Raw genomic sequence first — 20,041 nt, 5'->3', positions numbered from 1 at the left:
CCTTTCTCTTTTTTTGGGGGAGACGCTGACTCCCTCTGGATGTCATCAACTTCCATAAACTCTTTACATCTTTCCATCAGCTCCGCTATTGTCTTCGGTTTGTTTCTGATCAGATCCACCTGCAAACTCTTGCAAGTTGTGTTTTTTACTACCGCTTCTACAGCCATGGAGAGATCCACATCGACAACGCGAATGCATAACTTGTTGATTTTGTCAACATATTCTCGAAGGGACTCGTTTGGCTTCTGCTTTAACTTAAAGTGCTTCCGAGATTTTACCACCGGTGGAATGCATCCTGCAAATTTGGCACAAAACTCCCTACTCAATTGATCCCAACCATCTATCGATCCTGAAGGGAGAGATTGAAACCAATCATAGGCTGGACCCTTCAGTGTGGTGATAAACATCCTGCACAATACTGCTTCACTTGCACGGTTAAGCCCTAGCAACATACGATACTTCCTTGCATGGGCTTCAGGATTATCCTCATCGGAGTAGACTGGTATGTTGGGAATCTTAAAATGCCTATTAATTTCCTCGGCTTCAATCCATGCTGTGAAGGGCGAATCTCGATTGGCGTATGCATTATGCCTTGCATTCTCTTCATTCTGCCTTTGTATTTCTGCTCTAATCTGATCCGCTAGAGAACCTCGATTTCTCCTTAGGCGTCCTCTGCTAGGAGATCTAGTTCGTTGGGAAGAAGAGGAGCTGGACCCTGAAGATGGATCCGAGGGTGACCGTCTCCCGCCACTGCCACGTCCCCTTGGGGGAGTCCGTCCGCCTCCTCCTGGATTCGGTGGCAGATGCTGCATGTTATAGTGTGGCGGTTCTGCCCGGTTCTCATTCTCCCCTTGCCTGGGAGGCGGGGGCGATCTTCCACGACGGGGGGATCTAGTTCGACGTCTGTGATGAGAACGGGATTTGGATCGTCCTTTACGTCTGTGACCACTACGTCCGCCTTCTGGATGACCACTGCGTCTGCCTTCCGGATGACCAATCCCTGTGTTATGTCGCCCTGGATCCGTCGATGTCCCTCCCTGCGTCTGAGGTTCACTAATAGTGATCACTGGATTTGTGGCGTTTCCAAAGGGAGGCGGGTCATTCCTGCGGCTTCCTTCGGGTAAATCGGGAAACAAATTCCAATTTAATGGCAGGCTGCTAGCGAGCCCTGGATTGATGATCATTGAATCTACGAGTTGAGAGAGAAAAAATGAGGAATCTCTAGGTCTAGCGTAGACATTCTGCCATTGCGATATGGTTGGTCTAGGCGGATGATTATGATTTAACGAAGGAATAGTCCCTGTCGTGTTTCCACCTACGTCCAGGTTAGCGATATTAGCCCTTAACCGGCCTTCCATAACGGGTCCATGTTCTTTCCCTACAGTACTTGCGCAAATCTCCCAAAAGGATTCTGGAGACATGCTCCCTTCACCATGCATAGTTGGCGCATCGGGGTCTGGAAGACCAGTGCTTGTAGAGGGATTGGCTGAAAGAGGTACTGATGGCGTTGTAATTCCAGTTGTGGGGTTAGACCCTCCACTTGCCATTTTTGTAATCGTGAACTAAGTCTTTTTTTTATTAGGACTTCCACCTTCACCGCACCAATTGATAACTGGTGTAGAATTCTTGATCGGAATCCTTACCTGCGGGGGGGCGTCGTTGGGTTCGACGGGGGGAAGCTCCGATGGCAAAGTCAGTATAGGAATGGAGAATAAACTATAATGACAAAGTAGGGTTTAGGAGAATTGGAATGTGTACCTCAATAGCTTATGATGCAAGCTATTTATAGTCGTAAAGTCGTAACTCATTGGTTACTGGAAAGTCTCCATTAATGCCTCATTAATGACAGTTACTGATCTCATTCATGTATGACCGTTAGTTCATTAATGGGTCATTAAGGATCTTTATTGGGAATCGGCGTAACCATGATGGCAGGTCTCCCGTAGGTTTGACTATGGATGTCGTATGATAGAATCTAAGTGATTCACCACTCTGATGACTTGCTTGATACGCCTTAGCTTTCTCGATCACCTCCATACGTTGCCATTTTGGTTAATTACCTTTTCAGTCCCGTAAATCATATTTGGATGTTATCACATATATAGTCGTATTATTTTATAGTAAGGAACGCAAAATCCAATGAAAACACGAGAGATTTAGTAATTAATAATTTTTTAAGTGGAATAAAATGTACCTATGCATTTACGGCTTCTCGTTTCCCACAATACACTTATTGAGAGTTGCCAGTCTGATATTATTATTCTGATGTTTCCTTTGATTGCTTGCCATATCTTCTGGTTTCAACTCTATTATACTCCCTGCTTTGATTTCTCCCATTAGAATCTTCCTTCTAAAATCGAGATTTGTTAGGTCTTTAAGGTTGTACAAGAACGATATGTATTTATTTTTCTTGTTGCTATTTGAAAGGCACAGTCCCCAATTGTTGTACAATAATGACTCCACGGAAATTGTAACTCCGATAGGATCACAACTTGACTTGAAAATTCCATCCTTGCCGCATTCTTGCAACACTATATTCAACCCCTCGAAGACTTGTTGTCTTATATTATCCCTCAATACTCCATCAACATTGCTTTCTTTGTTTTTGGATTCTGAGACCACCTTTTTGTGAGAAATTTTGTTTTTGGAGAGTATTTTTTTGAGAGAGATTTCGTTTCTTGATTCAGCAACCTTCCGGGTATTCAAGTTTTTACAAGTCGATCTCTCAAGTGTTGGATTAGACACGTCCACAGCCACATGCTTACTGTATAATTGCGTTTTCCACTTAATAAAAACACGAGAAGCATATTCTCTAATAACTTGCTTGCACTTAGGATTGGACTTGAGAGAGTAAATGTTGTTGCCGACATTGGTGGAACATAGAAAAGTGTTGGTGATAGGGAAAGAGCAAAGCTTAGAGAGTGCTTTCAGACATCTGTCCTCCAATGCATCTGTATCAGCAGTCTTCAATACAACTTGTACCAAATCGAGAACTTGCTTCTCCATTTTTTTTGGTTTACATAGGAAGGCTAAACGCCCGAGCAAAAAGAAAGAGAAAGAAAAGAGAAAGGAAACCAGGGGTTCACGATTGTGAACGAATTATTCTACTCAAAGCTGTCCCTCTACTATCATCGTAGAGGATATCCTGGAGGCCTGCAGGAGGCACACCAAACTCATGGTGGCCCAAGGAACAAGAACCTGGGAAGTTCGCCAGCCAGTCAGCAGCACGGTTTCCTTCTCTATAAGAATGAATAAAAATAGTATCCCACTCTCTGTCCCGATAGGAGGTGCATAAATGAATAAGCCACGAGAACGGATGATGGATGTCAACAGCACTAGTCATCAGCCGAAGCACGACCTTAGAGTCGAGCTCCACAATTACCTTTCTGAACCCTTTCCGCCAGGCTATCTGAAGCCCAAAAAATAAGCCCCACAGCTCAGCCATAGACGAAGTACAGAATCCAATATTCACCCCAAAGCCACAGCACCAAAGCCCCCTGTCGTCCCGAATTAATCCCCCCTGCCGTCGCAGGTCCAGGGTTGCCCTTGCAGGACCCATCAGTGTTTAACTTGACCCATCCCTCGCTAGGGGGTTGCCAGGCTATCCAAATAGTTCTTGACAGACTATACGGGCCGCCACTCAAACTATCTTTAGCACGAATGAACTCATCACAAAATTTAACACAATACTCAATATGATTGCCAAGTAACTCCTTAGCGTTGAAGACCAAATCATTCCTAACTCGCCAAATCCACCAAATACTGCAGGCAAAGAAGAGTGGCCACGGGATGTGCCGAAACGAAGATGAAGACTGAATATTAGCCGTCAACCAAGGGTGCAGGGCGGACTGGAAAAACGTCACTCTTAAATTAGCGGGAACAACTTGCCGCCAAGCTGTTAGGATTCGCGGACAGTCCTGCAAGAGGTGCAGGATGGACTCGGGGGACCGACATCTCGGGCATCTGGGATCATTAGATAAGTGTCTTCTCACTCTATTTTCATTACAAAGGATGGCGTTATGTCCTACCTGCCAAATAAAGAACTTGAACTTCTCCGGGGCCTCAATCTTCCATATATTTTGCCAAAGGGGGTCAGCAGCTCCAGACACGTTTGGTTCAAGGAGATCATACCCGGAACTGGCCGTGTAGTTGCCTGAATTACTCTTAGACCAAAACCAAATGTCATCACTTCCACTCTGCGGACAGACAGCCAGAGCTGCAATTTTTAACATCCAAGAGGCATTCAGTAGCGTCCCGAGGCTCGTCCAGTCCCATCTCGAGGCCGACGCATCCCAGTAATCTGCAACCCGTCTACTCGCTTGCTCCACCGGGATAGGGCCCAGCGCAAAATCAATTAACTTCTTACCATCACACCACGGATCATTCCAAAAAGACGTGGAACAACCATTGAAGATTTGCTTGCTGATCCCTAATGTAAGAACTGCGCTCCCTGCTACAATACTTCTCCAAGAATGCGAGTGAGAAGGGTTGGCTTGGAAGCTCTCCATACCACTGCGCAGCCCACAATACTTTGCACGAACAACCTGAACCCAAAGTGGGTCCTGTTCAACCAGAACTCGCCAGCTAAGTTTGGCGATCATTGCCAAATTCGATCTCCTTGCCGTTCTAATGCCAAGACCACCTTCAATCCGCTTTCGACAAACCGTATTCCAGTTCAAAAGATGAACTTTCCTAGTCGTTCCATTAGAGCCCCAGATGAAGTTTCTACAAGCTTTGTCAATTCGGTTACAAATCCCTTTAGGCAATAACGTGGTCTGTATAGTGTATGTGGGGATGCTTAACAGAGCAGACCTTGTGAGAGTAACCCGACCCGCGAAGTTCAAGCACCCCGTCTTCCAGCCCGCTAGCTTGCTCTGAATTCTTTCCACCACTTTCTGATAAGTGTCCTTGCACACTCGCTTGTGTAAAAGGGGGACACCCAAATAAATCCCTAAGTCATGGGTGCGAGGGAAGCCAAGAACTTCGCTGATGCCCCTACCCATCGCCTCAGAAACATTTGGAGAGAAGAAGACCCGAGATTTCTGAAGACTAACTCTCTGGCCTGACGCATCACAGAACTTCCGAAGAGTATCTCTAATGATCACTGCCTGTTCCGTGCTTGCTTCTGACATTAACACTATATCATCTGCAAAACAGATGTGAGACAAGACGGGTCCCTGCCGAGTCATGCGGATGGCTTTCCAAGCAGAGCTCTCCACTGCATCCTGAATAAGGTGGGTCAGACGCTCGATGCACAGAACAAAGAGGTAAGGGAACAAGGGATCTCCCTGTCTGAGTCCTCTCGAAGGCTTAAATTGACGCAGTTTCTCACCATTCCACAAGACGCTCAATATGAACCTATTCATACCTTGGTTTTTGACGTAGATTTTACTACAAAATCCTTGGAGATTCTTATTTGATATCCACGTTCCAATAAACTCAATCCTAAACATATACTCCTACTATTGTATTTTATTATTCCCGTTGTATCTAATATGCTGCCTCCACATTTATTATCTTAATACACATTTTTATATTTGTTTATTTTCATTGCCTTTGACCTAACTTATATTCCCCTTATATCTATTATAAAAACTGAAAACGCTATTTCCAAGTCTGGAAAAATAATGTCAAATCCGCACTAAAAAGATATGATTATATCATTAGTGCTGCTAATACTACTACTAATTAAATTTTATTTTTATTGTTCGGAAATTTTGTTCGGTTCTTGTACTTGATAATATCGACAAATAGATTAATTTGTGTTTCGAACCCAATACATTAAAGACCGAAACATAAATGGTTCCATGGCTTTCAAAGGCCCATCTAGCTAGGAGTGCACATAAAAATCCGAAAAACCGAATCGAAACCGAACAGAAAATAAGGTTAACCGAAATCAATGGACTAGTGTACGGTTTTTAATTTTAAAAATAGTGTTTAATGATTACGGTTCTTGTATTTTAAAAAATTAATTAAATATTAAAAATATAAAAAATTATTTATTTATATTTATATATATAATTATATATTACCCCACTTAGAATAAATACATGGTCAATAACAAAAATTTAATAAGAAACACAAATTATTTTCGGTGACTAAGACTCAACTTCCCTAACCAAACACCAAAAACTCTCATTTTTAATATGAAAAGGCAAATACGAGGTGAAAATGGAGTAAACAAAAAACGCCATATGTGTTCATAGTCCATAATCCACAAAGATATAATGCACGCACATCTCCCTCTCCGTTGTTAATCTATTCAACTCGCCATTAACCTACCATCCCACTCACAATAAAAATTAGAATTGTTTTATTATTTTTTATTTACCAATGGTTAGAATCCGAAATAAAAGGTTAACCGACCGAAATAATTGGTTAATTGATTAGTGGTTAACCGAATTTAGTGGACTGGTGTACGGTTAGTGTTTTTAAAAAACCGATCAAACGGTTAACCGACCGAATTAACTTTAATGGACTGGTTAACCGACCACGTGCACCCCAACATCCAGCAACGGACCTAAATGCGTCATATACTTAATCATTACACATCAGATAGATTAGCCACAGTAGTATATGATGTGATCCGATAATCTGAATCCATGTAAAAAAGAAGAATATATATCAGTTATTTATAACTGTATGCATAAATAAAAAAACAAAACCTAAAGCAGATATCAAAAAATACCTGTTTTTATCGTTGTTAAAGAAATCAGAATGAAGACCACTGTTTTTATTCGTTGTTAAAGAAATCAGAATGAAGACCAGCGTTGGATAAGGATCTAGAAATCATTTTTCCCAAGTGGATGTGTAACGACCCGGTCCGAAATGGGTGGCGCCGGGGTACAAGGCCTGAGCAAGGAGCGGCCCATGGAATGACGATGGGGGCAGGTAGGGGTGTTAATGAGCTAGGGTGGCTCACGAACTATTCGAGCTCGGCTCGGTCAAAGCTCGGTCAAAGCTCGACTCGAGCTCGCGACCGGCTCGAAACATTAACGAGCCAATACCAAGCTTAGAGAGGTTCGGCTCGAAAGCTCGCGAGCCGGCTCGAATATTTTAATTAATATATTTTATTAATATTTAATTTATAATATGTTATATATTTTATTAGTAATAAATATGAAAAATTGTAATAAATAACCTTTTCTTTAAGTAGTACCTAATAATAGTTTTTGGGCCCAAATACATATACCCAACCCAAACCAAAAACCCACCATTTATGTGTGAAGCTCGATTTGAGCTTAAAAATTTCAGGCTCGCGAGCTTTTCGAGCTCGAGCCGAATTTGACTCGAGCTCGAGCCGAGCCTGAAATTTCGAGGCTCGTCGAGTTTCGAGCCGAGCTCGAGTAAAAATTTAATCGAGCCGAGCCGAGCCTGGCAGGGTTCGGTCTCGGCTCGGCTCGTTAACACCCCTAGGGGCAGGAATGAACTGAATCCCACATTGGAAATGGAGAGGGAGTGATTGGGGCTTATTAGTAAGATGAGAATCCAATACATGAAGACGCGTTTTAAAGCCGTGAGGCCCAATGTGTTAGAATTGGGCCAAAGCGGACAATATCTACATGGTATTGGGACAAGGTGTTACAAGATGGAAAAGAAAAGCTTTTGGATTCTGAAGGAGAGGGTTGACAACGGTTGTTGTGTCCTGAGATTCAATGACATGATAAAGGTTAACCTAATGGACTAAAAACTAGTTCCAATAAGAAAAGAACTAAATTTTAGGAATTGATTAAGTAATTCAAAGTAAATCAGTAAACATGGTAATGAATAATGCCTAATTTGAAGCTAATGTCTAATCAGTAAATCAAATATTATATACCTGTATACAAAATTTGGTTGACCACTAAAAAGAGATAAAATTGTACAAGTTCAAGAGCACCATTGATACAAGTCTTTAATTTCGTATTTTAACTAGTAAAATCAAATTTAGAATCAAACTAAACATGATTTATAAATATGCAAATCATCATGATTGTTGTGTCACATCAAAATTTCTCTGGTAGTCCATATTCTTTATCACTTAATTTCAGTAATAATCAGTTCAGTTCAATTCAGTTCAGTATTCAGTTTCAGTATCCAGTAATTTATCATTATTTATTATATTATAATAATTATTATTATTTATCTATAATTTATTATTATTATTATTATTATTATTATTATTATTATTTATACTTTATCATTATCTATAAATTAGATAAAAGTCAAGAAATGATAGTTTATTAAAATATATATCGTTTAATAAAAAAATTAAAACTAAAGATCCATATTTAAAAATTAGGAATTGCATCCATATTATGAATTATTTCTAAAATTTACCGAATTTATCAATGTTAGGAATAAAATTGCACTATTTTAGACGTTAGGTGTAAAATTACTCCTGACCCAAAACGTTATGTTTGCACTTTAACCCTTAATTAGAATAAAAAGTTAAGAGTTTATATTCATATAAATATTTGTATTTAATTTCATAGGCTTTAAATTATATGTAAATTTGTGTTTGTATGTAATTTGTATTTTTAATTTAAATTAGACTCATTTTTATTTAATTTCATAGGCTTTTATCAAGCTAAGATTTTATCAACCCGGGCTTTTATTTGATATTCAACTTAGTTTTATCTTTAATAATATATTTATTTAGGGTTAATTAAAAATAACTACCCTGTGGTTTGGCGGATTTGCGATGTGGTACCTGTGGTATTTTTTTTTTTGCAAACACAACCTTATGGTTGTAAAATTTTACATGTTTTTTTACTTTGCCAAATTTGACCGATAACGACTTCGAAATGAAATTTTTTAAGAATTAAACTTGTTTGGTATCATATTTACTATGGAACCATATTCTTAATTTTTCAAAATCATCATTTTTGGAGTTTTCTCTCTCTAAACATTATCTTTCTCTCTCATAAAAAAACAATACCTAAATGACCTCAAACCTAAAAAGTTGAAGAATTAAAGTTGCTTAAAATATCATTTAGCTCTTGAAAATTTTCATTTCGAAGTCGTTATCGGCCAAATTTGGCAAAGTAAAAAAAAACATGTAAAATTTTGCAACCATATGATTGTGTTTGCAAAAAAATATACCACAGGTACCACATTGCAAATCGGCCAAACCACAGGGTAGTTATTTGTAATTAACCCATTTATTTATTATTGATATTATTAGCTTTATTAGAACCATTATTATTATTATAAGTTTATTAATGTCCAATATTATTATGGGATAATTACTAATCTGACCCAATCAAGGACCCCAATTTACATATCTAGCCCACATTGCCTTAAAGTTACCAAATTAGACACTTTCACCCATTTTGGACAAAACTAACCTTAGTTCTATTCGATCAATCGATCGATCTTCTTCTTCTTCCGCTTCTTCTTCTTCTTCTTGTTATTCTTCTTCTTCTTGTTCTTCTTCTTCTCCATTTCAACTTCTTCTTCGGTTCATCTTCTTCAATTTTTGATACCAATCGTTAGCGATTTTTGAGATTTTTGACATATTATGTTCAATTTCCCGTACAAATGGTATAGTTTTAGCTTATACGCTTGCTTTTTTCGTTGGTTTTGCCTCTTTCTTCATCTGTAATGGTATCGTTTCAATTTCCTCTATTTTCCATAATTTTTTTCCATTTTTCTCCATTATTGTCGCATTTGTGACGAAATTGTCGCATTTCGTCACAAATGCGACAAGAGTTGTCGCATTTCGTAGCAAATGCGACAACTCTTGTCGCATTTGCGACGAATGCGATAATTCTTGTCGCATTTGCGACGAAATGCGACAATTCTTGTCGCATTCGTGACGAAATGCGATAATTTCGTCACAAATGCGACAACAATGGAGGAAAATGGAAAAAAATTATGGAAAATTGAGGAAATTGAAACGATACCATTACAGATGAAGAAAGAGGCAAAACCAACGAGAAAAGCAAGCGTATAAGCTAAAAATATACCATTTGTACGAGAAATTGAACATAATATGTCAAAAATCTCAAAAAGCGCTATCGATTGGTATCAGAAATTGAAGAAGATGAACCGAAGAAGAAGTTGAAACGGAGAAGAAGAAGAAGAAGAAGAAGCGTATGAAGCGGAAGAAGAAGAAGAAGAAGAGAAGGAGTAGATCGATCGATTGATCGAATAGAACTAAGGTTAGTTTTGTCCAAAATTGGTGAAAGTGTCTAATTTGGTAACTTTGAGGCAAGGTGGGTTAGATATGTAAATTGGGGTCCTTGATTGGGTCAGATTAGTAATTATCCCTATTATTATTAAGTTCAATTCAGTTCAGTATTCAGTAGCATTCAGTTCAATTCAATTCAATTCAGTTCAGTTTTTTTCAGCGATAAAGAACAGAGCCTTAATCCAGATGGAACTAGTTTGACCTAGGGGTGAGCAAAACCGAACCGAAACCTAAAAACCGAAAAAACCGAACCGAACCGATTTATAGTTTGGTTTGGTTCGGTTTTCATTAAATAAGGAGTTTGGTTTTCGGTTTGGTTCGGTTTTGTTCGGTTTTAAACCGAACAAAACCGAACCGAATATAAATATATATTTTTTATAATTTTTATAAATGTAATACTACAACTGATCCTTTCAAAAAGAAAAAAATACTATAAGTTAGTAATATATGACTGTAAAAAGATAAAACTTTGAAAAGGTATAAAAGTTTTCATTCACCCACGTGATCCATCCTGACAAATTCAAATTCCAAAACAAAATTGAAGCCTACAATTACAACTACATCACCTCATCTCTGTAAATATTAAAAACCATTAGGTAATACCAATTAATTTATCAAAACCCATTAAAACCCCATTAGTTGTTCTAAAATTCCTTTTTTTTTTTAATTGTTCTAAAATTTCTATTCAGCTTCTCTGTTAAATTTTATCTTCAACCCACGCCCTTTGGAAGTTGATATTTCATTTGTGAAACAACCCATGTCGACAGTTTCCTTTCAAAAACCAACCTCCGACCTCCTCCTTTCCGTCTCGTCGTGGTCTTCCTCCTTCCCTTCTTGCCGTCCTCCTTCCCTTCTTGCCGTCGTCAATCGTTCTCTACTTGTTTGTTGTGTTGAATGAATGATTTGATATAGGAGGATTATGGAGATAGAGAGAGATAAGTAATGACACAATTAATGGTTTGAATCACGTTAATGATTCTGGCTCAGAGGCCTTGTATTTATAGTGAGCCAATAGTAGTTTGTATAGGAATACAATACATAAGTATAATCGTAATGAAACTCTACCTAGCTAGGAATATAGACAGATTGAAACTCTAACTAGATAGGAATCTATTTACAGATATTAATAAGAATATTATCTCTAACACCCCCATCAAGCCGATGGCGGGCACGAACAAAGAGGCGAGAGCGTAGCATCGTGAAGCGAGCCGAAGCTAGCGGCTTGGTGAGTATGTCTGCAACCTGATCATCGGTTGGAATAAATCTGACATTGAGAAATCCTCTGTGAACTTGTTCACGAACAAAATGATAGTCTAGCTCAATGTGTTTCGTGCGAGCATGAAACACTGGATTTGAGGTGAGATAAATTGCTCCAACATTATCACACCATAACTAAACCGGGGTAGGTAATGGAAATCCGAGATCCGATAGAAGAGATTTTAGCCATAGTAGTTCTGCAGTGGCATTTGCTACTGCTTTGTATTCACTTTCTGTTGAGGATCTGGCTATTGTGGGTTGCTTGCGGGTCTACCACGATACAATACTTGATCCAAGGTAAACACAGAAGGCACCCGTGGATCGTCGATCATCAGGACACCCTCCCCAATCACTATCTGAGTAACAATGGATGTGCTGTATTGGTTTGATGGACATGACTATGCCAAAGTCTGATATGCCCTGAATATAGCGCAAGACCCTCTTGACTCCTTTCCAGTGCTCATCAGTTGGACAGTGCAGAAACTGGCATAATTTGTTAACTGCAAATGCAATGTCAGGACGAGTGAATGTTAAGTATTGAAGTGCCCCAACAATGCTTCGATATTCATCTCCAGAGGTTAAGCTGGTGCCTAGCTCCTTTGAAAGTGTTGGTGTGGTGGCCATGGGTGTTAGTGTGGGCTTGGAGTCAATCATCTTCACTCTGTCAAGGATGTCAGCCACATACTTGGCTTGACACATGTGAATGCCATCCTTCTCATATCGTATTTCAATTCCAAGAAAGTATTCTGCCTTGCCAAGATTGCGAATGGGAAACTCATGTTCGATGGCTGCAATAGTGTTGGTGATGTGTGCAGGGTGGTTCCCTGTTATGAGTATGTCATCAACATAGCACAGAATGTAAGTCTTTTCAGTATCGGTGCGTCTGATGAACAAGGAGTTGTCAGCCTGTGACATTTTGTACCCAAGGGAGAGGAGGAATGTTCGAAGGCGAGTGAACCATTCTCGCGGTGCTTGCTTCAATCCATAGAGACTTTTTTTGAGAAGACAGACATGATCTGGTCGGTCACTGTCCTGAAAACCTCTGGTTGCTCCATATATATGGTCTCTGATAAGTTTCCATGAAGAAAGGCATTGGAGACATCTAGCTGATTGATGAACCAGTTGTTTGCTGCTGCAATGGCAAATACAGACCTGATGGTTATAGCTTTGATTACTGGACTGAATGTTTCTTTGTAGTCAATCCCAGCTTTTTGAGTGAATCCTCGTGCTACCAAGCGAGCTTTGTGACGATCAATGGTTCCATCAGACTTCTTCTTTGTACGAAAGAGCCACCTGGAAGTGATGACATGCTGATCATGTGGTCTCGGTACAAGTTGCCATGTACCATTGTCTAGAAGAGCTTGAATCTCTTCAGACATTGCTGTACGCCATTCTGATTGTTTGTTGGCTTTACTGAAGCATGTGGGATCTACTATGCCATTTGGATGTGTAGCTAAAAGTCCCTCAAACCTTCCTCTTGACTGAAGGGATGATTGTCGAAGTTGCATATAATGTTGTCGTGGACCAATCAGCGGTGCATTGCGAGGCCTGGGCCTTTCAGTTGGAATAGGAGCAGCTGGTGCAGTTTCAGGAAGAGGAGAATCAGTTTGTGGCATGATGTTCTCCTCATGAGGTACTACATTCTGTATTTCCGGTGTGGTGATGTTCACAACATCAACTGGTGTGCTAGGATCATTCTGAGGAATAGGTGTTGATGCAGCAGTGACCACTGGCGACAGATATTGAGTGGAGCTAAAGGAGCACTGTTTGTGGCTTCGGAGTCAGAAGGAGTAATTGGGGTTCCAGGATGAGGTCCGGAGTGGACAGGTGTGATGGGTTGGGAGTATGGAACCAAGTTAGAAGAAGATATTATAGGGTTGGGATTAGAGAAATTACCTGGATACGGGCCGAGTAGAGATGGTAGTTGACACGATGTGCTTACCCCCTGAGTTGCTAGATGAAGGTGATGATGCAGTGATTGCTGATGCAGGAAAAACTTCTTCATTGTGCTGCACAAACTTGCAGATGTATATGCGTCCGGTGGCATATTCAAGACATATATTGTCAAACCCGACCCTAAACGGCATCAGGTATGACAGGAAAAGTTACAAATACCAAATGTACTACCATAATCGAAGGCAAACCGAACTATAACTAATTTTCTTTATTTTATTTTATTTTTCTCTCTAGTCGTTATTCTATTCTCAAACTCCAATTCCCTCTATAATGTTATAAAAATCTATATTTCTATCACAAATTTTTAACACACCGCTCAAATGCAACAATTTTAACATTTGCATCTTTACTGGTCTAATCTAATAATCAAATAATCCGAAATAAGCATTTTCCTTAAATTCTCTAAGATAAGGTATCTATTTGGCTTGGACTTGATAAGTCTATCAAGCTTCCTACGTATCCCGAATGATCTTTTAATATTTAAATCGGGAATCAAAGCCACGTAGTTCTACCGAACATACCCGATTATATTCAAAATCATCTCAAGTCCTAAAATGACCCCTTTTTTTTACCTTTCTAAGCAAATCAAACTCAAAGTCTAAAAATGAGTTTTATCATACAGAATAACTCAGATCTACAACAATTTTTATTAAACGAAACCAATTGAAACGTCTAACACAAGTTTTTACCAAACAAACCGATTTAACCACATGAATTAACCCGAGTCCTAATTGTCCCTTTTTTTATTTCGTTTACTGTTCATAGTTCATCTGTACCATTCACTACTAGAATTCATTTGATTGAAGTAGCTCCACTATCATTAGATTAATCAAACCAGTATTTTATCAATGATAACTGCACTTAACTTAGCATGCATTCCATACTTTGAATATATTAATTGTTGAGGTGGAAGTATAACTCACCAATAAAACATCACAAGGAAATAAACTCACTATCCAACATGATTGACCAGAAAATATGAAAGGCAAAATATTAGTGTAAGCTTGATCAAGTTTTGCAAATTAGTGAGTCCAACAATCTACCCATAAGCGAATTCAACACATAAACAGGAGTCAATTTGAATTATGCACATGATCTATAGTTCATATCCCTAAACTATTTCAGCAAATTCATTATAAATTTTACCATCCATGGAGACATACTTACTCGGATTTGCAAAAGTGAAAATCAGAAGAATCCAATTGTTTCATATGTAGATCCGCTCACCAGAGACCCAGTACGGTCGAACAGTGACAGTTTTCCACTAGGAAGCAAGCATCGAAGCGAAACACTCTATTTTCCTGGGAGTGAAAGTGAATGAAACTCACTAGAATCCTACGAAACGGCTACCATGGATGGAGGAAACGGATTGAACTCATCGGAGCCTTCCTATGTCCGAATAGAGAGAGAGCGAAGTGAAGAAGCGGTTGAATCGGTTTAGAGAGAGAAAGCAAGGTCAGGAAGAAGATGAAGTCCCTACCCTGACCACTATGTTTGTGTATAAATCCCTATGTTTGATCGTGCTAGACAATTCTAGAATTAGGGAAAAGTATATAAGTTATTCCCTCAATTTAATAAAATATACAATTAGGTCCCTATATTTCTCCTTTTAATTTATTCCAGCATTTCAATTTAGTTTCAATTCTTCAATTTAGCCTCGAATCTTCCAATTCGAGTAATTATTCTTTAATTCATTCCCTCATCAGTTTCGTACTTATTTTTAATTTAGGAGTAAATAAAAAATTAAACGATTAATTGTTCAATATCCGTCGAAAAACTGAAAATTCATCAGTAACTCAAATAATCAATTGGTGTTCAATATGAACCTTTATTATTTATTATTTCAATCATAAAAAAATGTCATCGCATATAACCAATCTCGATTCTTGTTAAAATCATATGTAAAAGTATAAACTGATTAAACCCAAAGATGTTATTTCGGGTCTAAAGAAATAAAATTAAAATAATGAATGCAAAATAATATATAATCTAATATGTCAAAAACTATTTGGGTAAAGACAGCCAGTCTCAGCCGACTTCTGAAAGAAATGAAAAGAAAAAGGTAAGATGTGAAAAAAATATTTGGGTACGGACGTGACATATATCCCCAGAATGATTTTCTGATGGACCAAGGTAGACACATAACTTGGAGCGAAAGTCAAATTTGTGCTGATTGTATGGACGAAGAAGGGGATAAATGCCACTGCCAAAAATGCGTAAGGCCTTATAGGCAGACTGTTTCTTGTAGAACAAGAAATATGGTGACTTGTTGTTTAGGATTTTGGTGGGTAAGTAGTTAATTAGCCTAATGCTGTGTATCATGGCATAGTTCCAAAATTTTAAAGGTAAAGATGCATTAGCTAGCAAAGTAAGGCAGGTATCAACGACATGTCTAATTTTTCTCTCAGCTATATCGTTTTGTGCATGAGTGTGAGGGCATGCAATCTTGTGTATAATGCCATGTCGTTTGAAAAAAGGTTGTAGTTTTTGAAACTCCCCCCCAAGATCAGAGTAAATGTTCTTAACCCTTGCATTATACTGATTAGAGATCATTGCATAAAAATCACAGAAGGTTGAAAAAACATCACTCTTATTCTTTAAACAAAAAATCCATCCAAATCTAGTGAATTCATCAATGATTATTAAAAAATAACGGTGGCCAAGACAGGAAATAACTGGAGCTGGCCCCCAAACATCCAGATGTAAGTTCTCAAAAGTAAATGTGCTAGAGCGACTAATAGATGGTAAAGAGCTTCTAGCAAGCTTGCCTAATGGACAAAAAGAACAATTGCTAACTGGTTTTGAAGAGGATAGATTGTTTCCTTTGATAACTGAGCTGACTGTCTGATTCTGACAATGTCCAAGCCGTGCATGCCACCTTTCAAAAGACACCTTCTCTCCAACTAGCGCCTCCTTCAGGGTGGGTATAAGCACATAAAGCCCATCTTTACTCGGGCCCCGTAACAGGATTTCCCCAGTTGTTTGGTCCTTCACAAGAAAATGGTTAGGCCAAAATTCAAAGAAACATGAGTTGTCACGGGTAAATTTTTGAACAGACAGTAAAGATTTTGTAAGTTTGGGAACAAGTAGGGCATCATTAATTTTCAAATTATTGATACTTGAATTTCCAAAGTGAGAAATTTGCAAACCTTGACCATTGCCAAACTGAACTGTATCATATCCTGGATACGGCTGCATTTGTTGAAGTTGAGTTGGATTTGCCGTCATGTGGTTGGTTGCTCCAGTGTCTAGGTACCATGGCTGATTAGGACCCATGAATGGATTCGGTGGTTGTTGCCATGCCATGTGCGCTTGTGGTCCAGAATTGTATTGTGCTCTTGAATTGTTCTTTGGTCTTTTGCACTTGTCAGCCCAGTGGCTTGGATCACCACAATTGTAGCACTTGCCACTTCTTCTCTTCTTTGGATTTTGCTTATTTGCTTGATTTGTTTCCATGGTGGATACATTGGCCTCCCGATGTGCTGATACACCCTCGGGCTGAAGCAGAGTTGTCTTTCTGGTCGATTGAATCATGCCCTCAACTACCTTCAAGTTGTGCAAAATCTCTTGATAGTTGATGTTTGTACCGCGCTGAGTTACAAGATTCTGGACAGTGGAGCGATACTCTTCGGCTAAACCTTTGTAAAGAACTGATGGTAGTAGATGTCGAGGATAAGGATTCCCTGAGGCAGCCAGATCATCAAGGATGGATTTCACTTTTTGCATATATGCCGTAACAGACATTCCCCCTTGCTCAAGTTCATGCAGTTCGACTCCCATCTGAAACTGCTTGCTGCCTGTAATAAGCCCGTAGGCATCCTCTAATGCTAGCCAAATATCATGTGAGTATTTGAGATATGCAATCTCAGAAAACACCTCTTCGGTGATAGAATTTAGGAGCAAGGTCCTAACCACATTTTCTACATCATCCCATTGAATAAAAAGATGGATTTATGACTAAATCCGTAGCTGATGTCACAAAACCTGTTCTAGGAATAAATTTGGGTGGGGGTGGTGTTGAACTAAGAATGTGATGAAGAAGATGATAGGTTTGAAGGGTGGATTCCATGGACATTCTCCATGCTTTGTAGTTATTCGGAGTTAATTTGATATTAATGTTAATATTTGTGGGTGGTTGTCTTGGTTGTTCAACATGAGTGGAGATAGGTTCTGGAGGGACAGGATTGCTTCTAGTATTAGGGATGGATGGTGAAATAAAGTTGTGTCTAACATTGTTTGACGGTGCATCAACAGTGTTATGAAACGAATTTGAGAAGAAAGAAAGTGAGGGATCATGGGATAATTGAGTATTGTAACAAAATGGTGAAGTATGAGATTCAGAGATAACCTGATTTCTGTTACTGGCTTCAGCGGCCTGATACGCTGCTAGGGCAGCAAGAACTGATGGAGAAAAAAGAGTTGGAGGTGTCGCAGATTGTTGCACTTGAATAGATGGTTGCTGAACCGAAACTTGTTGATTCCGTGTCTGTGGAATAGCCGCCTGATATGCCGCGAGTGCGGCTAGGATTGCAGTGTCGTTAACAGAAGGCGTTGGTGTCGCGGTTTGCCCTAACTGTTTTTCAAACGCTGCTGCCGCGGTTGGAGGAGGCGCGGGTTGCACAAAGAACGCAGGTGGAGGACGCGTCTGGGCAGCGACAGCCGCGGTTAATGGTGCAGCTAGCGTTGCGGGCGGCGGCTGTGCGTTAGGGTTCGGAGGTTGCGCCGATGTGGTTGCCGCGGCGGTCGGTGGAGGACGCGTCTGGGCTTCGGCCGCCCTTGCGCTGGCCGCCTGATACGCTTCAAGGGCCGCGCGAACCTCCGGTGGGAAGGTGTCGCCGACGGTCTGCAAGTGAGGTGCGGCGGCCGCGGGTGTTGGCACGGCTAGGAACACAGAATCGCCGGTGACAAAAGGCGAGGTGAATCTCCATCCCTCCGTCGCGAACGACCCACCGTAGGCGTCGTTTGTGTTTCCGGCAGCGGCGGAGTGAGAGGCGCCGGCGGATTCGAGTTGGACTGCGGCGACACCGGCGGTGGCGGCGGATGCAGCGGCAGCGGCTTTGAACTGTGAATAGGTGGGTGATTGAGGATGATCAGAGGATTCGGAGGATGCTGAAGTGGATACTACTGATACCATGTTGAATGAATGATTTGATATAGGAGGATTATGGAGATAGAGAGAGATAAGTAATGACACAATTAATGGTTTGAATCACGTTAATGATTCTGGCTCAGAGGCCTTGTATTTATAGTGAGCCAATAGTAGTTTGTATAGGAATACAATACATAAGTATAATCGTAATAAAACTCTACCTAGCTAGGAATATAGACATATTGAAACTCTAACTAGATAGGAATCTATTTACAGAGATTAATAAGAATATTATCTCTAACATGTTGACTGTTAATTGGTCGGCAATGACCGGTGAAGCCTTATGGAAAATGTTGGAAACATAATAGGCATTCCATCCATTGGCTAACATTGAGATTTAAGAAGGGAAAAAACCAAACGCCAAGGAAAAGAGATTGAACTGGAGATTTGTTGGAGTATTATTGAAGATTTGAAGATAGACTTTTTGTTCGGTTCCTACCTAAACCAAACCGGACCGGTTCGGTCTGAACCGAACCGAAATTTAATTTGGTTCGGTTCGGTCTATAAAAACAAGCTAATTTTGGTTCGGTTTTGTTTGGTTTGGTTCGGTTTTCAGACCGAACCGGACCATGCTCACCTCTAGTTTGACCAAACAAGAAGTAGACTTAAAAACATAAACCCATAAATCAAAATGACCAAAGAAAAAGATATCAGAATCATATGGCATAAAAACATGAGGAGATACATAATTTAAATCCCCAAAGAAAACGATATCAGAATCATATGTCATGTTTAACATAAGATGCCCTCACTTTCTTTATACCAACGTCAGTAGTGCTCACCTGGACCCTGAATGACCAAATGAATTTGGTCATTCGTCGTTAGATCTAGGCTCATTATAATCCTGCGGTGGATATCCAAAACATCCTAAGGTATAGATTTAGTGAGCCTAGATCTAATGGTGAATTTGGTCATTCAGGGTCCAGGTGAGCGCTACTGATACCAAAGTTACACAAGAAACCCTCACTTTCTATTTCCTCAATAACTAGCTTTTCCCTTTATCACCGTCTTTCTCCTTAACCAGTCCTCGGCAAAGAAGCGGCTAATATGATCGAGAGGCGACTACCTAAGAAGTGGTGTAGTGCAGAAGAGAAACGGAAATATTAAAGCTTGAGAGTTTCGAAAACTTACCGGAGAATCAAATCCCCATTAACGTTGTTATCAAATAAACGAGAATGAGAACAGTCACCGCCGTCCAAATGAGAGTCGTTGTTCGTAAACAAAAGAGTTAGAGTTTTGGTTTGGAAGAGGATGAGGGAAAGGAGGAGAAGGAGTTAGGGTTTTGGTTGGACGTTTTTAATGTTTTTAATAGGGGTGCACATGGTCGGTTAACCAGTCCATTAACAAAAACCATTAACCAGTCCATTTAATTCGGTTAACCATATTTCGGTTAATATAAACTTCGGTCGGTTAACCATTAGTGACTTTTCGTAGCAAATATCACTTTACATCTATAATTATTCACTTTAAAATAAATATATAATTATTTAAATATTAAATAAAAA

This window comes from Euphorbia lathyris, chromosome 2, assembly GCF_963576675.1.
Source record: "Euphorbia lathyris chromosome 2, ddEupLath1.1, whole genome shotgun sequence".
NCBI classification, from domain to species: Eukaryota; Viridiplantae; Streptophyta; class Magnoliopsida; order Malpighiales; family Euphorbiaceae; genus Euphorbia; species Euphorbia lathyris.
Note: the sequence above shows the minus strand (reverse complement) of the source record.